This window comes from Mastigoproctus giganteus, chromosome 5 (assembly GCF_048544385.1).
Source record: "Mastigoproctus giganteus isolate SK-2022 chromosome 5, ASM4854438v1, whole genome shotgun sequence".
In the NCBI taxonomy this organism is placed as follows: domain Eukaryota; kingdom Metazoa; phylum Arthropoda; class Arachnida; order Uropygi; family Thelyphonidae; genus Mastigoproctus; species Mastigoproctus giganteus.
In genome coordinates this window covers 220,108,966-220,128,238 of record NC_143579.1, presented here as the reverse complement: position 1 = coordinate 220,128,238, position 19,273 = coordinate 220,108,966, and positions in this window count along the sequence as shown.

Below are 19,273 nucleotides of genomic sequence, written 5' to 3'. Positions count from 1 at the left end.
AAAGATGGATGCAAATGTTAAATGTATCAACATCAACTATATTATCTACAGCTTTCTTATGTCCATTAGGTAATGATCCAATCTGATTCGTTCTTACTTTTTTTTTTTGTCGCCACTCAGGCGAAAGCCTGAGTGGCGACAAGGATGAGAGTTCACTCAAATGACTCCTTTAAAGGTATTCCATGCCTTAATGGCAGCCATGTAGTATCTTAAGCTATCATAGTCCTCTCTCTCTTGGAATTAAAACAATTGCTACCTCTTTCTTCATCATTCAACTCAGAACTGTGTGATCACTCTCTGCTAAGGGCTCCTGTGATGTTATCTGCATTTTGGATGATGATCAGATCTAGAATATTGTTGTCCCTATTACTTGCTCTAACATGCTGATGTAAACCAATCATCTAGTTGATTTTAAAAATTTTGCTACAAACTAAGTTTCCATCCCACTTCAGTCAGTAAAAGTCAAATTGAAATATGTGAGGACATTCACACTTCCTCGCCCTCAGTAAAATTCAGTGCCCATTTCATCTGCATATAGAGCAGGAGTGGCACCAACCTTTACATGCAGTGTGCATTTATATTTAAAATGTGTTATGTGCTACTTAGGAGCTGATTCAGAAGCAACCTGATCCATGCCTGGCACCATCAAATGTTTTTGCTAATTATGTTAGAGAATTAGGCTAAGTGCTTGCAATTAAAAACAATTTTACATTTATAAAATAAATTTAATGTAGGTTAATGAATAAAATATTCATCCTCACAAAATCAATGCTGTGAGAAGCTCACTAGCACCCCTACTTATCTGTGCTAAATTAAAGCTAAAAAGCAATATATACAGAGCTAATGAATAAGGTTCCCATCACACTGAAATCCAGGCCGTAATTTCTAGTAATAAAAATGTAATTTAAACAGCGTATTTGTAGTGCTTTCCAAACTCTTTTGTTGCTAGCACACTATGCATGTACCAAATATAACTTGACACCCTATCCTTTTTGTTCCGTATCTTTAAGCTGGTGGCAAATTCAGCAGTATGCAACTTTGTTTCAGGCCAAAGCATATAAAGAGTGAGAGAGGAAAGATGTGCATTACCAGGCATAAGCATAACCAAGGCTGTTTGAAATTGACTATAACGGTTATTAGCTTTCAAAGAGAAAAAGAATGTGGCCAGTTCTCACTGACCTCCAAGTATGAAGCGCATGAAGAAATAAGTGTCATAAATGTTTTATGTATTAATCAGTAATTGTATTTTAAATCAGTGTATGCAGTGAAAGGAAACTAGAGGGAAAACAGTGTTGATATGATGCCAAAATTTGACAACACCCTGTGGGACATGATACAATATCCACTTTGAAAAGCTGTGCTGTATGTGTTAAGCTTTGTTTCTGATTTTTCAAACTGATTGTATAATCTTTTACATTATTCTTTTCACATCAGGAGCCATGCCACTAATAGGACTTGTGCAGGCCACAAGTGGTATGCATGCTGTAGGTTTCCTGATAAAGTGGAACTTGGCATACTCTTCGTAATCTTGTGGTCTGTAGCATATCTGTACTCATTTTCTTTTGCTTCCAGCTATCTCACACCATACAAGTTCTATGCTGGTATGTATGAGTTCAGGTCTAGGAAGTTTTGTTACACTCAGACTGCCTTTGATAAGAAGAGTAGTCCCTCGCCCTTTGGTGCCTCAGTGGGCAGGAGCAGCAGTGCGTAGCACATGATTAGACCAGGGTTCGAGCCCACGACCACCAAATACGGAGAATGCGGAAAGGTCAGGGAATGACCACCACATATCCCCAGAGCAATATAGCCTTAGTTGCTAATGCTCCTAAAAACCAAATAACAACCCTCACCCTTTCCTTTTTGCTTTGTCAGTGTTAGTTTCCCTAGATTAGAGTTCAACTTCACTAATTTTATTGAAAAGACTTCTGATATTACCACTCGCAATTTACACTATGTTCTTGTGTTGCCTACTACTCTTAACATATCCTTTGAAGTTTGTTTGTTTAGCTTTTTTTTTTTTTTTCAAATTTTTAAAAAGGCTCTTTGGCAGCAATTCTTACCCCACATAAACTGCAATGAATAATTATTTCAAACAAATTCTTATATGTGGTATTATGGTGTTTAACCCTGACTCTATTCCCCCCCTCCTCCCAAGAAATTGTTATACTTAGACACATAAGGGGTCTAAGAGACTGCAATTTTTAAAACCAAATAGTGAATCAAAACAGTTTTTTTTGTCATTTTTTTAAATTACATTTATTGTGATTTTATACTGGTTTTTGGAAGTTTGTAACGTAACTTCCAATAGACAATTTTCCTTTGAATTTTGTTATCAAGTTAAATATACAAGGTGGCCAGAAATTAACTTGACAACTTTCATTTCAGATAATTCCTATCAGCAAGAGGTGGCCATTTGGCTGACATATTTTAACATAAATGCTTCATTTGGACCTTGCAATTATTTGTGGAATATAATGTCAGCCAAATGGCCACCTCTTGCTGCCACACAAATGCGAGCTCTTTCAAGAGCATTTCTCATAACATTTATGCAAATTTAAGGCGATATTCCAACTATTGTGAATATTGTTCTTTAGTTGTTCAATCAACATTGGCTTGTTGGCATAGACACGTCCTTTAAGATAACCCCACAGAAAAAAAGTCTGCAGCAGTTAAATCTGGCGATCTTGGTGGATATAGTTGATGTCACTGCTTCTGGAGATTAACCCCACAGAAAAAAGTCTGCTGCAGTTAAATCTGGCGATCTTGGTGGATATAGTCGATGTCACTGCTTCTGGAGATTAATTGGTGTGGAAACATTCTCTTCAAAATTTCGATTGTGGAGCTCATGCTGTATGACATATAGCGCCATCTTGGTGAAACCACGTTTTCCAAACTCAGTTCATCCGGTTGTTGTGACCGAAAGTTCTCTATCATGGCATGGTAGTGGTCGCCGTTCACAGTTATGGTGTTACCCACAGTGTCTTCGACGAAATAAGGTCCAATAACACCTGACCAAATTCCACACCACACCACACTGTCACTCTGAGAGGATGTAATGGTTGCTTATGAATCACTTGTGGATTTTCAGTGCCCCAATAGCTGCTATTTTGTTTGTTAACATAACTGCTGAAGTCGAAATGGGCTTCGTCACTCATGATTTTCTTATAAAAATTAGTCTTCATTAGAGACGAGTAAGATTGAATTACTATAGTTGCGACGGCATTCATGGTCTCAAGGCTGAAGTCCTTGAATCAACTGTAACTTATATGGATACATATGCAAACCTTTTTTTGAGAATATTCTGCAGACGACTGCGAAATTCCAATTTGTTGGGAGGAACGTCGCCTTGAGGACATAGTCGGTTCTTCAGCTACACTTTTACGCACGATTTCAGTATTCTCCACTGAGCGTGCACTTCTAACACGGCCTGACCTTGGTCTGGAAGGCATATTGTTTCTGCCAAGAATTGGACGCAATTTTCTTAGGATCACCATTACTGGCGACTGATTTTCGTAGTATGTTTTAATAAGAAGAAGGCGTTATTGAATCTTTAAGTGCTCCATAGCAAATTTGCTGTGTCTACACTGATCAATGGTCAAGTATGCACTGTCACATTCGAACCAAACCAAAATGGTGGCCATTATAAGTTGTAAAGTTATTTTTTTGGCCACCCTGTATGTATCAAAGAAAGATTTTGCAACAATATAATTTTCAAAAAACATTCTTCTATAAGTAGTGTGTTATTTTATTTTTTCTCCACACATGGTCAAGTAGATACAAAGTTTTGACACCATTTTTTTTTTTGCAATTTATAATACAGCTGCCAATAGATGAATTTCCCTGAAATTTTATTAGATGCAATATATATTGAAGAAAGAATATATAATAATTTTTTTGTGGGAGTTCAAGTTAAGCAAGTCAACTATAGCTACTGCATCCTACAGTGCATTTGAATAATCTAGCAAATGAGGTAAAGGATTTACAAACCAAGCCTTAGTGTTTACGGAACTCCTACTTATATCAGGAATAAACTAAAAGGGCTTAGTAGCATTTCAAACTTTTTTTAAAGACATTGGAGTTTCAGCTGTGCAAATGAGAAGCACAAAATCACTAAAATTCGTGCAGGATCGAAGACTTCACAAGTTCCTTCAGATTAATTTTGTTGCATCGCTAATTTTAGTAATTTTTTTTCTGTGACTGACACAAGAAGGTTGCTGTTTCAACTTAATTTTGCCGTGGACTTAAAGGAAAGAAGGAGGTGTAGATGGTAGGGTCTATTGCATCCCATGTAACTACTTAATTCTAATGCCACTTCCATTGTGATTTATGATATATACAAGGTGGTCCAAAAGCTCAGAAATATGCTTGACTTTGGATAACAACACTACTCAGGCCTGACGTAGCAGAGTGGTCAAGAGCGCGAGTGCAGTAGCACACACTCTTTGAGTGGACCGGGGTTCAAGCCCATGACTACTAAATACGATTAATATTTGTATTGATTGATTTCTTGTTAATTCCTCTGACCTGGTGGTTGCGCCGGAGTATAAACAAGAACTATTTCCAAATATATATTTTAATTAATCCTAACACAATAGAAAGGACATACATAAACTAAAAAAAAATTTTACGTATATTCAATATGGCTGCCATTTTGTTATTACACCTAATTCTGTTTTTACACGATAGATACGTTCCTGAAAAATACGTGTAAAAAAAATTCGTGTAAAAAAAGACATTGTATTTATGGAAGAAAAGAAGATTGGTTCCGGATCTAAAAAAATCAGTAAAAATAATTAAAAAAAAAACACATAAAAATATTCGTTTTAAGCTTATTATTTTATTTAAACAAAATACACATGTAATAATATGAAATTAAAATGTATTAAAATAAATTTGTATGCATATGAAATGAAAAAAAATTCTTCATGAACAAAAAAAATCTGTTTTACACATAAAAAGATTTTATTCATTTTCACTTTCTGATAATAAACGGCGCATATGTTTGCGTACGACTGGAATATCACTGCTATCACTAGAAATGTTGTGGACATCGTCTTCTTCCTCTATTAATGAAATTCTTTCTGTGATCTCTTGAGCAAAATCAGCACGAGTCTCCTCTGGTGCTGATGTTTCACCGGTTTTACGAACGAATTCAGTTATTAATCGTTGTGTTCGTGTTTTGGTTAGGCCGTTATATAATTCTCTGTAAGAGGCTGTCAACAACTTCAGTTCACGTTGAAACTTCCCAGCGCGTTCCACATTAGGGTCATTTTTGACAAAATGATTATCTAATTTTCTGGCCAGTTTCAGACCTTCTTTTATTAAATCTGCATTTAGAACAGGATCATTTTCTTCATTATCACTACGTTCTGTGGGATAAGGAGTCCCAAGGACAACCTCTAATATTTCATCTTCGCTTAGGGCTTTGTCGGATAACAATTCATCAATATCTTCAAACGATAGATCATCGAATCCTTCTCCACCAATTTTGTATGCCATTGTAATGATGTTGGGAAATTCGGTCGTATTAGGGATGATGGGATCTTTGCTTTTTACACATTGTGGCCAAACCGCTTTCCAACACGCATTTAAAGTTGCTGGTTTTAATTCAGTTAACGCTAATCCAACTTGATTGATACAATCCATAATTGAGAATTTCTTCCACACATCAATGATCGTTAGTGTTTCATCATTCAGTTTGTCCAAAACGTGTTGGAATGTTCGTTTTACGTAGTATGTTTTAATTGTCGCAATTATACCTTGGTCTAGCGGTTGTATCAAAGATGTAGTATTAGGTGGCAGAAATAAAATTTGTGCGTTTGGGTTTTCCAAGACAGGATGGCCGGGTGCATTGTCAAGAATCAGAAGAACTTTAAATTCGAGACCTTTCAAATTCATATAACGTCTGACTTCTGGGACGAAACATTTGTTGAACCATTCTGTAAAAATAGTAGTGGTCACCCAGGCCTTCTTGTTTGCCATCCAGTGAACAGGCAGTTTATTGATATCTACACCTTTCATTGAACGTGGGTTTAGGGCTCGATTTACCAGCAGTGGTTTCAACATACGATCTCCTGAAGCGTTGGAGGAAAATAATAACGTCACGCGATCCTTAGCTACCTTAAAACCACCAGCAGTTTTCTGCGATTTGGCTACATACGTTCTGTTGCATTCGTTTCCAGAAGAAACCAGTTTCATCTGCATTCCACACTTGATCAGGAGTGTATCCTCCATCTTCAATAATTTTTGCAAGTTCCTGCTGGAATACTTTAGCAGCCGATTCATCTGCAGATGCAGTTTCACCTTTAATTTTTATATTATGAAGAGCATTCCTTTTAAGAAACCCTGTCATCTAACCTGTACTCGCAGAAAATTCATACTTTCTGTTTAACTGGGATGAAGTGCTTGGCTCCTTTTCTTTAATCTGTCTGTAAATTCTTAGTGCTGTTTGCTTGATGGCATTTCCATCTACTAGTACTCTTTTTTGTGACTGATCTTCTATCCATATTACCAGAGCCTTTTCCATTTTTTCCTTGACAATATCTCTTGTATATGATGATGAATTAACACTTACTTTTGTTCCAGAACATACGGACTTCCTAATTGCAGCTTCATTTTTCTTAATAGTTCTTACGGTAGCTTCATGTACACCAAAATGCTTTCCTAGAGGCGTAGCCACTTGTCCAGTTGCAAGACTATCTAAAATTTGAATTTTAAGTTCTGGTAATAGGCGAATTATTCGACATTATATAAGGGCTACCGAAAAATATCTCAGTTATAATTAATAAAAAAATGTATGAAAAATTTGTAAACTTACAATTTATTGACTATTGGCAAAATTAATAAATTTATATGTGCACAAATTTCACTAAAGATTCTTTCACTTTGAAATAGAGCTTACTACTACATGTCTTCCGAAGGTACAATGCACGAATACCGTAAATGTGCACCAAATTCAATAAAAACGTTGATGATTCATAGATACCTAGACGTACACATTGGTAAGCAAAAGCACGCGTTTCAAAACGCACACACTAGCTGTTATCCAATCTATTGGTGCGTGTAATATAGAAATGATACTAATATGCCACAAATAAAAAAAAAATTCTTACAATTTAGGCAAAAAAAAAATTCATAGAAATCGTGTTAAATCAAAATGACTCGTGTAAAAAGAGAATGAAATATTTATTTTGAATTCGTGTTAAATCAAATTCGTGTAAAAAAAGTTCGTGCAAAAACAGAATTAGGTGTATTAGTTTTTTGAGCACAGAGTGAGATATAGCAAGGCACAGTTCCTCAGAAATATTCTCAAATTCTCTAACTGTTGACTGCTGAATCTCCAGCAGAGACCTGTACTTATTACTAAATACTTAATCCTTTAAGAATCCCCGCAAAAAAGTAATCACAGAATGTTAAATCCAGGAAAGCTCAGTGGGCCTTCAGTGGAACCCTCATGTCTGTTCCATCGATGTGGGAACTTTTCATCTAAGAATTCACAGACAGTTTTACATAGTGAGCTTTTGCCAAATCCTACTTAAAAAAGCAATGCCAAAAATTAATTTAGGACTACATTAATGGAATGGATTTGTCTTTTAGCAATCTAAGGTAGCTTTCTCCTGTCATGGTTCCCTCAAAGAAAAAAGGTCAGAGAACATCTGTCCAAATTCCAGTGCAGATCGTCATGCTAGGAACATTTAAATTCTTGTTAAAAATAAACACAAGTATAGGAATTAACAATTACATTTACTTTAAATGTGGCTTTATCAGTCCACAGAACATTGTCAATAATATCTGTTTGTAACACTCATAGCCAAAACCGTTTGGCAAATTCCAGTCTTTTGCAGCTTCTGTAGCATTATCATAATCTACATGCCACTTTACAAATTTGAAATTTGAAAGTGTCTGCAATTCTGCCCAGACACGATAGGAGGGTGTACATGATGAGAGCCTTGTCAATCAATTCAGCCCTGGAAGGAATGTGCAAGGCAAGGCTCAAGGGGTAGAATTTTTTTCAGCATGGTCTGTGCTTGTTAACAGGAGAGACTACTTCTACAGGAATGGGATACACTTAAATGGAAAGGGTGCAAGAATATTCGCTGATACTATCAAGGCAGTGTTAGATGAGTCGGAATACTGTTAGCTTGGCGGGATTCACAGACTAAAAGGTTAAAGGTAGCTGCAGGCAGAGGTGAAGGTGATTCTTGCACAACTTCTATTAGAATAAGTAGCGACCTGGAGCAAGGGGTGCTGGGGGTTTCAAGGACTGATGGCAGTCATCATGAAACAGGTGGGTATATGGGATGTACCAGGGTAACCAGGAATAGGAATAGGTGCATTGTATACCAATGCTAGAAGTATAGTAAATAAATTTGATGAATTTGAAGTGTTGGTCAAGACATCAAAGGCGCATATTGTTGGGATATCAGACACATGGTGTCACACTGATATTAGGAATGCAGAATTGGAATTTGGGGAGTACAATGTGTACAGAAAGGATAGAAAGGGAGGAGGTGTTATGCTGTTAATTAAGAAAAACATAAAATCAAAAGAAGTGCATCCAGTTGATATAGATGAACAGTGCACTGTTGAGTCAGTTTGGGGACATAAGCACTGGGAAAGCAAAAATAAGAGTAGGAGTGTGTGTGTTTTTTTTTTTTTTATAGGCCTAATGACCCGAATGAGTACAATGAACAATTGTACAGAGAAATAGAGTGGGCTAGTGAATCAGAATGTCATAATGGGGGATTTTAACTTCCCAGATATTGACTGGAACTTGTGGGTTGGTCACTCGCACACTAGTAAGACTTTTGTGGATTTATTGTATGATTGTTTTCCGCTGCTGCAGCAGCAGCAGCATGTTAAAGAGGCAACCAGAGAGGGTAATACTCTTGATCTGGTTATCAGCAGTGATCATTCGTGTATTAACAATTTGCACATAGAGGAACCACTAGGTGGCAGTGATCACAGTGTACTCATGTGGGATTTACTTAAAGATATAATTACCATCAGAGGTAAAGGAAAGGGTTTTTTGCTTCCGTAAAGGTGAGTACAGTGGTTTCAGACAATTTTTAAATTCTGTACAGTGGGATCAACTGACGCTGTTGCCAACAGTAAATTCTAAGTGAGAAGCATTCAAGGAATTAATCGTGGAAGCTACTAAAAGTTTCATACCTGTTAAGAAATATATTCGGGGTTTAGGCCTAAATGATTATCAAATGAACTAATGAGACTCGTGACAGAGAAGAAAAATGCATATAAATTATCAAGCGACTCAGAAGCCTGTGGCAGATATAAGCTGGTCTGTAATCAGGTCACAAAGGAGGTTAGGCAGGCGAAGGCAGATTACGAGAAATCTTTGGCAAGAGGATGCTAAGAAAAACAGCAAGAATTTCTTTACTTATATAAACTCTAAAAGGAAGGTGGTGAATCTGATTGGTCCACTTGATATTGATGGGTCGACTGTTGATGATCCTGCTCAGATAGCAAACAAACTGAATGAGTATTTTGCATCTACATTCACAAATGAGAAGTTATTAAGGTTTGAAAATGGCAGAAGGTTATCAAATTGTAGAAGGGTGCTTAATGATTTTGTAATAACTGAGATCAAAGTGGAGGGGAAATTGTTTATTGTTTAAGTTAAACATAAGAAAGGCACCTGGGGTGGATGGGATCTATCCAGTTATATTAAAGGAGGCGGCATAGCAACTAAGCAAACCCTTAGCCATAATTATGAGAGCATCCTTGGAATCAGAGTAGGTCCCCACGGACTGGAGATGTGCAAATGTATCCCCAATTCACAAAGGGGGATCGAAGGGTGACACGAGTAATTACAGACCAGTTAGTTTAACTTCTGTTCCGGGTAAAATAATGGAGTCACTGGTTAAAGATGCATCGCAGGATCATCTAGACAAGACTGCAGCAATAATTCAGACACAGCATGGGTTTGTTAAGGCAAAGTCTTGTCTGACAAATTTGATTGGTTATTATGATGTGGTTAAAAAGGAACGATGCAAAAAATAATTTTGATATATATTTGGATTTCAGGAAAGCTTTTGACACTGTTGCGCATGGAAGACTATTGTACAAATTAGAGCAGAATGGTATTAAGGGTAAGTTGCTACAATGGATAAAAGGATGGTTGAGTGGGAGAAGACAGAGGGTGGTAATCAATGAGTGCTGCTCTTCTTGGACTAATGTTATTTTTAACCCCAGGGGCTCACATCTGGTGAGTATGGGCTTGGCAAACCCAGGGTCCTGAGCTGGATATCATCATCCTTCTCTTTCTGGTGATTCCTTCCTTTCTCTCTCTCTCTCTCTCTTGGAGTAATTCGGGAATTTTTTTTGGCTGGTGCAGCATAAGCCTCAGGCTTCCTTGCACCAGACTCCACTAATTATTAATAATAATAATAATTAGTGGAGTCCCACAGGGTTCGGTGTTAGGTCCACTGTTGTTTTGTATATTTATCAATGATATTGATGAAGGTATATCAGGCTTAGTATCGAAGTTTGCAGATGATACAAAGGTTGGCAGAGTTGTTAATGACAGTAATGGCAGTGTGCTACTGCAACAGGATCTAGAAAATTTGGGCAGATGCGCTAAGAAGTGGCAACTGAAGTTGAACCTTGACAAATGCAAAGTACTGTATATGGGTAGAAGTAACCCCAGAGAAATGTACCAACTGTGGTACTGCACTTAAGGTGGTAGAAAATGAAAAAGGCCTGGGAGTAATTGTGCAGTCAGATATGAAGTTTTCTGAGCAATGCAGACAGGCTGCCAGGGCAGGTCATGGGGTTTGGTCAACGATATATAGGAATTTTTCTAGCAGGGAAAAGGAGGTGGTAGTAGTAGTAGTAGTGGCATGTGATGCAAGAAAGCAAGTGTATGAGCTTATGCAGCATCAGCCAAAAAAAAAATCACCATTGCCTCCAAATGCCTATCCAGTTCCTCCTTAAATTTATTCAACCTATCAACTTCCACAACGACAGATGGAAGTTTGTTCCAACGATTAACCACCCGCTGGCTAAAGGCAAATTTCCGCACATTATTCTACATCTGTCCTTTCTTAATTTGAATTTATGCCCCCTTAGGTTCGTAATCTGAACAAGTGGAAGGATCCCATCAGAATTCAATGTGCTCAAGGCCTTATACACCTCAATCAGATCACTGCGCAGGTGCCTAGTCTCCAGTCACTGCAATTTGCAGAACTTAAGCCTCTCTTGGTAAGAGGATCCCTTCATTTCCCTCACCAATCTTGTTGCCCTTCTCTCTACACGCTCAAGTAAATCTACATCCTTCCTAAAATGAGGCCTCCAGACCTGTACACAGTACTCAAGGCGTGGCCTGACCATTGCTTTATGCAGAGGGACAATCACCTCCTCCCTGCTAGCAAAATTCGTATATATCATTGACATAACCCCATGGCCTGCCCTGGCAGCCTGTCTGCATTGCTCAGAAAACTTCATAACTGACTGCACAATTACTCCCAAGTCTTTTTCATTTTCTAATTCATTTTCTTTAGTAAGGTGGGAGAGGTTTACAACTTATTTATAATTGTTTCATTGCAGCTGATTTACCAGCTCAGCAGCTAACAATGGGCCTTGCATTTTTTGTGGCAGTATGTGGGCACAATCTCATGATGCTTTCCACAGTGTCATGTTATCTACTGTGTACTCTACCTTTTTACTGACCTTTTATCTACTATGATACCTTTTTGCCAGTGGCATATTGTTCTGATTAATATAAAAACACTTCGGACTACATTACTGAAAATTATTTAACTTTCAAATGCAATTTTTTGAAAAAAAAATTAATTACAGAATCGTTCTTTCATTAGATTAGACAAAACTATTTTAACCCTCTAGTAAGCACATTAAATTATATAATATAAGCAAGCACTATGGTGAACGTTCTCCATCATTCAATTATGCTTTGAATAAAGCCACAAAACAAAATTGTGCATTTTGTAATGTTATTCTTTATTTTGACATTATAATGTATATAAACAGCCAATAATATTAAATTAAAAAATATTAGCATAATGTAACAGATTGCACACAATTATAGAAACATGTGACAGAGGAATAAATTTCAGTGCAATATCAGTGGCTACAGCCAGGTGGAGTGATGAGGATATAACAGTAGAATAAGTGCAGGATAGATCAAGTCCCCCTGAAGCTTGTTACAGACATTCTTCCAGATATGACACGCTAGGGCTTTTGCTACCTTGGAGTCTAAAATGCTGATGGAACTGATATTCGGGTGCCACTTGTAAGTGGACCAGATTTCAGTGAAGGCTGGTTCTGCTTGCACCTTCACAATAGTGAGACTGTTAGTATCCTTAGGTATGTATCCCCCCCCCACATTCAAATCCTAAAATACTGAAGGTGAAGCAGGCGTTCATTTCACACAAAGGAATGTTACCCCTCTGTGTCACAAGACAGTATACAATACTCGGTGGTAGATGGTGCTTATCATCCAGTGCAATAAAACCACTTTTCTTATTGGAAGCTTGAAGTGGTGAAAACCATGTTTAGACTCCAGAGGAAAGTTCCAGCAACCCCTATCTCTTTCATCATGCAGTATGATTGCTGTCTTTTTTGGTGATATGGGCATCATGGTGAGATCCAATATTCCATATCTTTTGAGTATACAGCTTTAAAATGATTTTAACAGGCCAGTCAGTTAGTCCACTGGACAACCTATTGGTAACTTTAGGTGGTATTTGGATCAGCTAGTGTGTAATCTCACTGCCTCTAATCTGACAGCTAGTAACTGGAGGGAGTCTGAGTATTGTATATGCAAGGAGTATTGTTGAGGTCACATTACATTGAGCTCAATTTATTCTTGCTATATATACAGGGTGATTCACTACCAGTGCGACAAACTTGCAGGAGGTGTAGGGGGCACAAATACGAATCGGAATCACATAGCATTGCAGTGTCCGAAATGCCTTCGTCATGCGGTAGAGGACGTTGAACGGGAGGTCGCGTGAACAGCGATCCCGCTGGAAGTCAGCATTTGCGAACCGGTTCCCGATGCAGTAGGATGGACGAGTATTCAAATGTTGAACTGGCCGACATGCACCTCGCGTATGAAGCTGCGGACTGTAACGGGCGCGCCGCTCTGCGCTTGTACCAGGACGTTTCACGCACAGGCGTGCTCCTCATCATACGATTTTCGCACATGTGCACAGAAGGTTACGTGAGACTGGTTGTTTCACGAGAGGTACCATGAATCGAGAGCGAACGACGAGGACGCCAGACAATGAGAAGAATGTCCTACGTCTTGCAGAAGGCAATCAGAGTACGAGTACTCGAGCGATAGGCCAACGATTGGGTATTTCCCAGTCCACTGTATGGAGGATACTGTCAACAAACCAAATGAGTTCATACCATCTGCAACGCGTCCAATCATTGGAGCCTGCGGATTATCCACTCCGGAGGACTTTTGCTACTTGGTTTCTTCAACAGAAACGGTTCGCAAATGCTGACTTCCAGCGGGATCGCTGTTCACGCGATCTCCCGTTCAACGTCTTCTACCGCATGACGAAGGCATTTCGGACCCTGCACTGCTATGTAATTCCATTCGTCTTTGTGCCCCCTACACCTCCTGCAAGTTTGTCGCACTGGTAGTGAATCACCCTATATATATATATATAAATCTACCGTATCCAAAAATTTCATTTATTCATACAACATAGCGCCCCTCTACCCTTCCTTTACAGAATACACCATAGTCAAACCACTAGAACAGATTTATCTGCAAAAAGATCGAAATCCCTCAAAAAACTTCCTCATTCATTTCAAAAATATACATGTTAAGTTCCAACCTCAATGTCCATTTCTCCCTACAGTCTCCCAAGCCCCACTTTTACTGACAGAATCCCAATTATTGGTTGCAATCATCACTCAAATTTAGTTTCCCTATAATCTTTGCTTCATGATTCCTTGTCAGAGACTTCCTAATTTAGAATCTGTTTTCATATCCTCTGGCTTCAAATCTCTGTAAAATTCATCCATTGCCTTTATCATTCTTCTAGCCCCACTAATCACCCCAGAAAATCATCACAGAAAATTACTTCACTGTTAGTGAAGTAATTTTCTGTGATGATTTCGGTTTACAACTCAAGTTGAATTCGGTTTTCTAGGTACACAGACCGAACTGGAAGAGATTTTGAGATTTTTGCAATTACTAATTGCCTCACATGGCTTGTTGATTTTTCTACCATAACACCAGACAATCCCAACCACACACTCGTGACCTTTTTCTCACAAACAATCTTTCAAAGTACATGATCAGTGTTATTGGTTCTTTAGGTAATTCAGACCACAATTTGCTGAGAATCCTCCAAAAGAACCTTTCTCTCTCTCTCTCTCTCTCTCTCTCTCTCTCTCTCTCTCTCTCTCTCTCTCTCTCTCTCTCTCTCTTGTTCATTCTCAGTCTTGTGTTCTTTCGCATTACAAGAATGAGAAATGGAATGTTCTTACAAGATTTCTATCTCTTGTTGGATTACTTTTTTAAACCTCCTGATCCCGGTGTTTTAAGGAAGCCTGAGGCTTATGCTGCACCAGCCAAAAAAAAAAAATTCCCAAGTTACCCTGAGAGAGAGAAAAGTAGAAAGGCATCACCAAGAAAGAGAAGAATGATGATATCCAGATCAGGACCCTGGGTTTGCCAAGCCCATACTTACCAGATGTGGGCCCCTGGGGTGAGTGTGTTTCCCTTTGATCCTCCTTTGTGAATTGGGGTCACATTTGCACATCTCCAGTCCATGGATACCTCCCCTGAGTCCAAAGAAGCTCTCATAATTATGGCAAAGGGTTTGCTTACTTCCTCTGCTGCCTCCTTTAATATAACTGGATAGATCCCATCTACCCCGTGTGCCTTTTTTATGTTTATCTTCAACAATTTCTCCTCCGCTTTCTTCTGGCATTCCCCTCCCTGAATAACTCCTCATGGGTGAATGTAGATGCAAAATACTCATTTAGTTTGTTAGCCCCCTGAGCAGGATCATCAACAGTTGAACCACCAATATCCAGTGGACCAATCTGATTCATCCCTTTCCTTCTAGAATTTACCTAGGTAAAGAACTCTTTTCTGTTTTTCATTGCATCCTTTGAAAAGGATTTCTCATAATTTGCCTTTGCCTGCCTAATCTCCTTTGTGACTTGGTTACAGACCAGCTTATATCTATCATAGGCTTCCATGTCACCCATTAATTTATATGTATCCCATGCATTTTTCTTCTCTGCCACATGTCTCATTAGTTCATTTGACATCCATTTAGGCCTAAACCTTGAACAATATTTCTTAGTTGGTATAAAGGCTGGTAGCTTCCAAGATTAATTCTTTGAATGCTTCCCATTTTTAATTTGCTGTTGGTAACATCAGTTGGTCCCACCGTATAGAATTTAAATACTGTCTCAGACCATCGTAGTCGCCTTTATGAAAGCAAAAACCCTTCCCTTTGCCCCTGATGATAGTTACCTCTTTGAGTAAATCCCACTTCAGCACACTGTGATCACTGCCACTTAGTGGTTCCTCTATCTGCAGATTCTTAATGCATGAAGAATCACTACTGATAATCAGATCAAGAGTATTACTCCCTCTATTTGCCTTCCGAACATGCTGATGTAGAAAACAATCCTCCAGTAAATCCACAAAAGCCTTGCTAGTGTGTGAGTGACCAACTCACAAATTCCAGTCAATATCTGGGAAATTAAATACCCCCATTATAAGACTCTCTGATTTACTGGCCCACTCTATTTCCCTGTACAGTTCCTTATTATACTCATCAGAGTCATTAGGCCTATGACACACTCCTACTCTCAATTTTGATCTCCCAATGCCTATGTCATACCAAACTGACTCGACACTGCGCTATCCAGCGATGTCGACTGGCTTCACTTCCTTGGATTTTATGTGTTTCTTAACTAATAGTATAACCCCTCCTATCATGCCTATCCTTCCTGTACACATTGTACTCCCCAAATTCCAGTTCTGCATTCCTTATATCTGTGTGACACCACGTCTCTGATATCCCAACGATATCTGCCTTTGATGTTCTGAGCAATAGCTCAAATTCATCAAATTTATTTACCAAACTCCTAGCATTGGTGTACATGCAAATATACATGCACCTGTTCCTATTCTTAGCTACCCTAACATAATCCATGTGTTTACTTGTACTGAAATGACTCCCAGCCTTCTCTGAAATACCCTACATCTTGTTTTGCAGGCTGCTGTTCATTCCAATAGAAGCAATGCAAGAATCACTTTCACCTCTGCCAGTGGCTATTGTCAATCTATTGGTCTTTGTCTCCCCCCAAGCTAGCAGTTTTCCGACCCACCTAACACTGCCTCGACAGCATCAGCAAATATTCTTGCACCCTTTCTATTTAAGTGTATCCCATCCCTGTAGAAGCAGTCTCTCCTGTTAACAAGTACAGACTAGGCTGAAAAAAATTCTATCCCTTGAGCCTTGCACAATCTCTCCAGGGCCGAATTGATCGACAAGGCTCTCATCATGTACTCCATTCTATCGTGTCTGAGCAGAATTGCAGACACTTTCAAATTCAACCCTAATTCACGGCTTTTTTTCAACAGTGACCTGTGCTTGTTAAGTAATTCTGCCGGTCTCCTACTCTTAATATCATTAGTGCCAACGTGTACAACAATATCACCCTTTGTGCCCTTAAAAAATATCTGCTCTACGTCATCAACCTTTTCCCCTGACAGACATACCCTGGTCCTGTTCCACCTATCCTTTTTACGTATCATGTTCCCCATTTTGTCTGATAATATAGTCACCAACAACTGCTAGTTCCTGTGGGACAAGTGCATTCTGCCTTGGGGATTGCCGCTGTGTTGCGTGATGATCAAGTGCAAGCTCTGGCGTTGATGTGGGCAGCTGAGAGCTTGATGGGCCCTCAATTTAGATCCTTCGAGGGCATCCACCACTGGCCTTCATACTCTCATATAATCCCATAACAACGCTGAGTTGTCGCCTCATTTCCTCATGCTGCCTCACACCTTACATTGCGCGCACACAAAGACATCCCCCAAAGACAAAAGGCTGTGATTCAGAGGGTAACTACCCCCTCAGTTCTCCCCTGAGCCACAGCACTCCGTTTAGCTTGAGTCTTTTGCTTTGCTGCTATTGTCTGAATCATCATTCCTATTCAATTTCAGTACAAAATAATAACCCTAAACTTGTATCCCAACACAGTTGTAACACTATATATCTATTTTTAAGTGCCAAGTATTATCTTCGAATTTCTTTATATAAGTTCCGTATGAAGTTATGTATTAATTAATAATGTTACGTTCGTAAAATCTAAGTACAATTTAATTGACAATGAAGTTCAACAAGATTAATAAATTTAGTGATTAATTGATAATATTATATACTATACTATACTAAGCTAACGCTATCTAGTTCGGGATATAACATCTCGTATAACAATGGCGGCAAGTTACGAACGGGAAATCTACGGACACTTAAATATTAATTAACTTCCAAAATCTTGCTGTCTCAATTCAGAATAAATCAAGGCTCTTGCCTAGGTCTATAAGCTACTTACAGTATTTATGAAAGTAATTATGGCAGTATTTATGATATTTATGAAAGTATAGTTGTCTTAATGTTTAATTTTGCAGATGATTCAATGGTTGGCAGGGTGGTTAATGATAGTAATCAGGGTGAGCTACTGGAACAAGATCTAGGGGAATTAGGCTATGGGCTGAGAAATGGCAACTGAGTTTTAACTTTGACAAATGCAAGGTACTGTATGTGTGTAGCTGTAATCTCAGGTTAAAATTCCAACTGTGTGGTGCTATATTCAGGGTAGTGGAAAATGAAAAAAGGCCTGATTTCACATAATTGTGCAGTCATGTATGAGCTTATCTGAATAGTACAGACAGGCTGCCAGGACAACTCGTGTTTTGCCAATGATGTACAGAAACTTTGTTAGCAGGGATAACAAAGTGATGATCCCTTTATAAAAGCCAATGGCTAGGCCTCATTTTGAGTCCTATACCCTGAGTGGACAGAAATCATTGGATACTACCTAGTAATGGATAGGCCCACCTTTTGTCTGGATAAGGGCAGTCACGGCAAGTCCACCAGTTCATGAAAGCATTCGACAGGTATTTCCATCCATGCTTGGTGCACTGCTGTTCATAATTGTATTCCTGGGCGGTGGATCCAAAGCTCAAATGGACATTTCCACAGCATCCCAAAGATCCCTTACAGGGTTCATATCCACTGAACGGGGAGGCCATTCCATGGTGGTAAAATCTACAGAATGCTCTCCGGACTACGTTCTTTGGGGAGGGACATTGTCCTGCTGGAAGAGTCCATTGCCCTGTTGGTGCATGATAACCATGAAGGGATGCAGATGATCTGCAAGAATAGACATGCAACCTGGACATTCAGAGATGTGTCTAGACGTAATAGGTACAAATGTGTGCCAGTTGAACATGCCCCAGACCATTACCAACCACCACCTGTCTGAACAGTTCCTTGTTGACATGACGGGTGCATAGTTTCGTGCAGTTTCCAGATATGCACCCTCCTGTCAACTTGAAATAACTGGAAACAGGATTCATCGGACCAGGAGACCTGTCCAATGTCGATGTTCTTTCGCCCAGTTGAGGTGTAGAATCCTGTGTTGTGGTGCTAGCAGTGGGACTCTGGTGGGTCAGCCGCGCCCATAACCTATTGCAGCTAATCACCTGATGGTCTTCGTGGAGATGTTTCTGGCACCTTCCTCATTGAAGTTGGAAGTGATTTGTGCCACTGTTGCTCTCCGGCTGGCTGAAATGTGAGACATGTTGACGGCCACATTCATCCATCACCTTTCCCTGTCCACAAGATGTTATTCCAGAAATGGTGTATTCCCGATACAATCTTGATACTATTGAACAGGGATGGTGCAATTTCTGTACCACCTCTGCGAAAGAGTGACCCATGCATCTGGCACCCACTATCATCCCTCTTTCCCAGGAGCTCACGTCTAGTGAGTATGGGCTTGATATGAGCATTTTGGTGAATCCTTCCTACTTCTCTCTCTCTCTCTCTCTCTCTCTCTCTCTCTCTCTCTCTCTCTCTCTCTCTCTCTCTCTCTCTCTCTCTCTCTCTCTCAGGGCACCCCAGATTTTTTTTTTTTGGCTGCCACAATATAATCCTCAGGCTTCCTTGCACCATATGGCTAATAATAATAACTCACAATGTTTATCCGTACTAGCATCGAATTACCGTTTATGTGAATG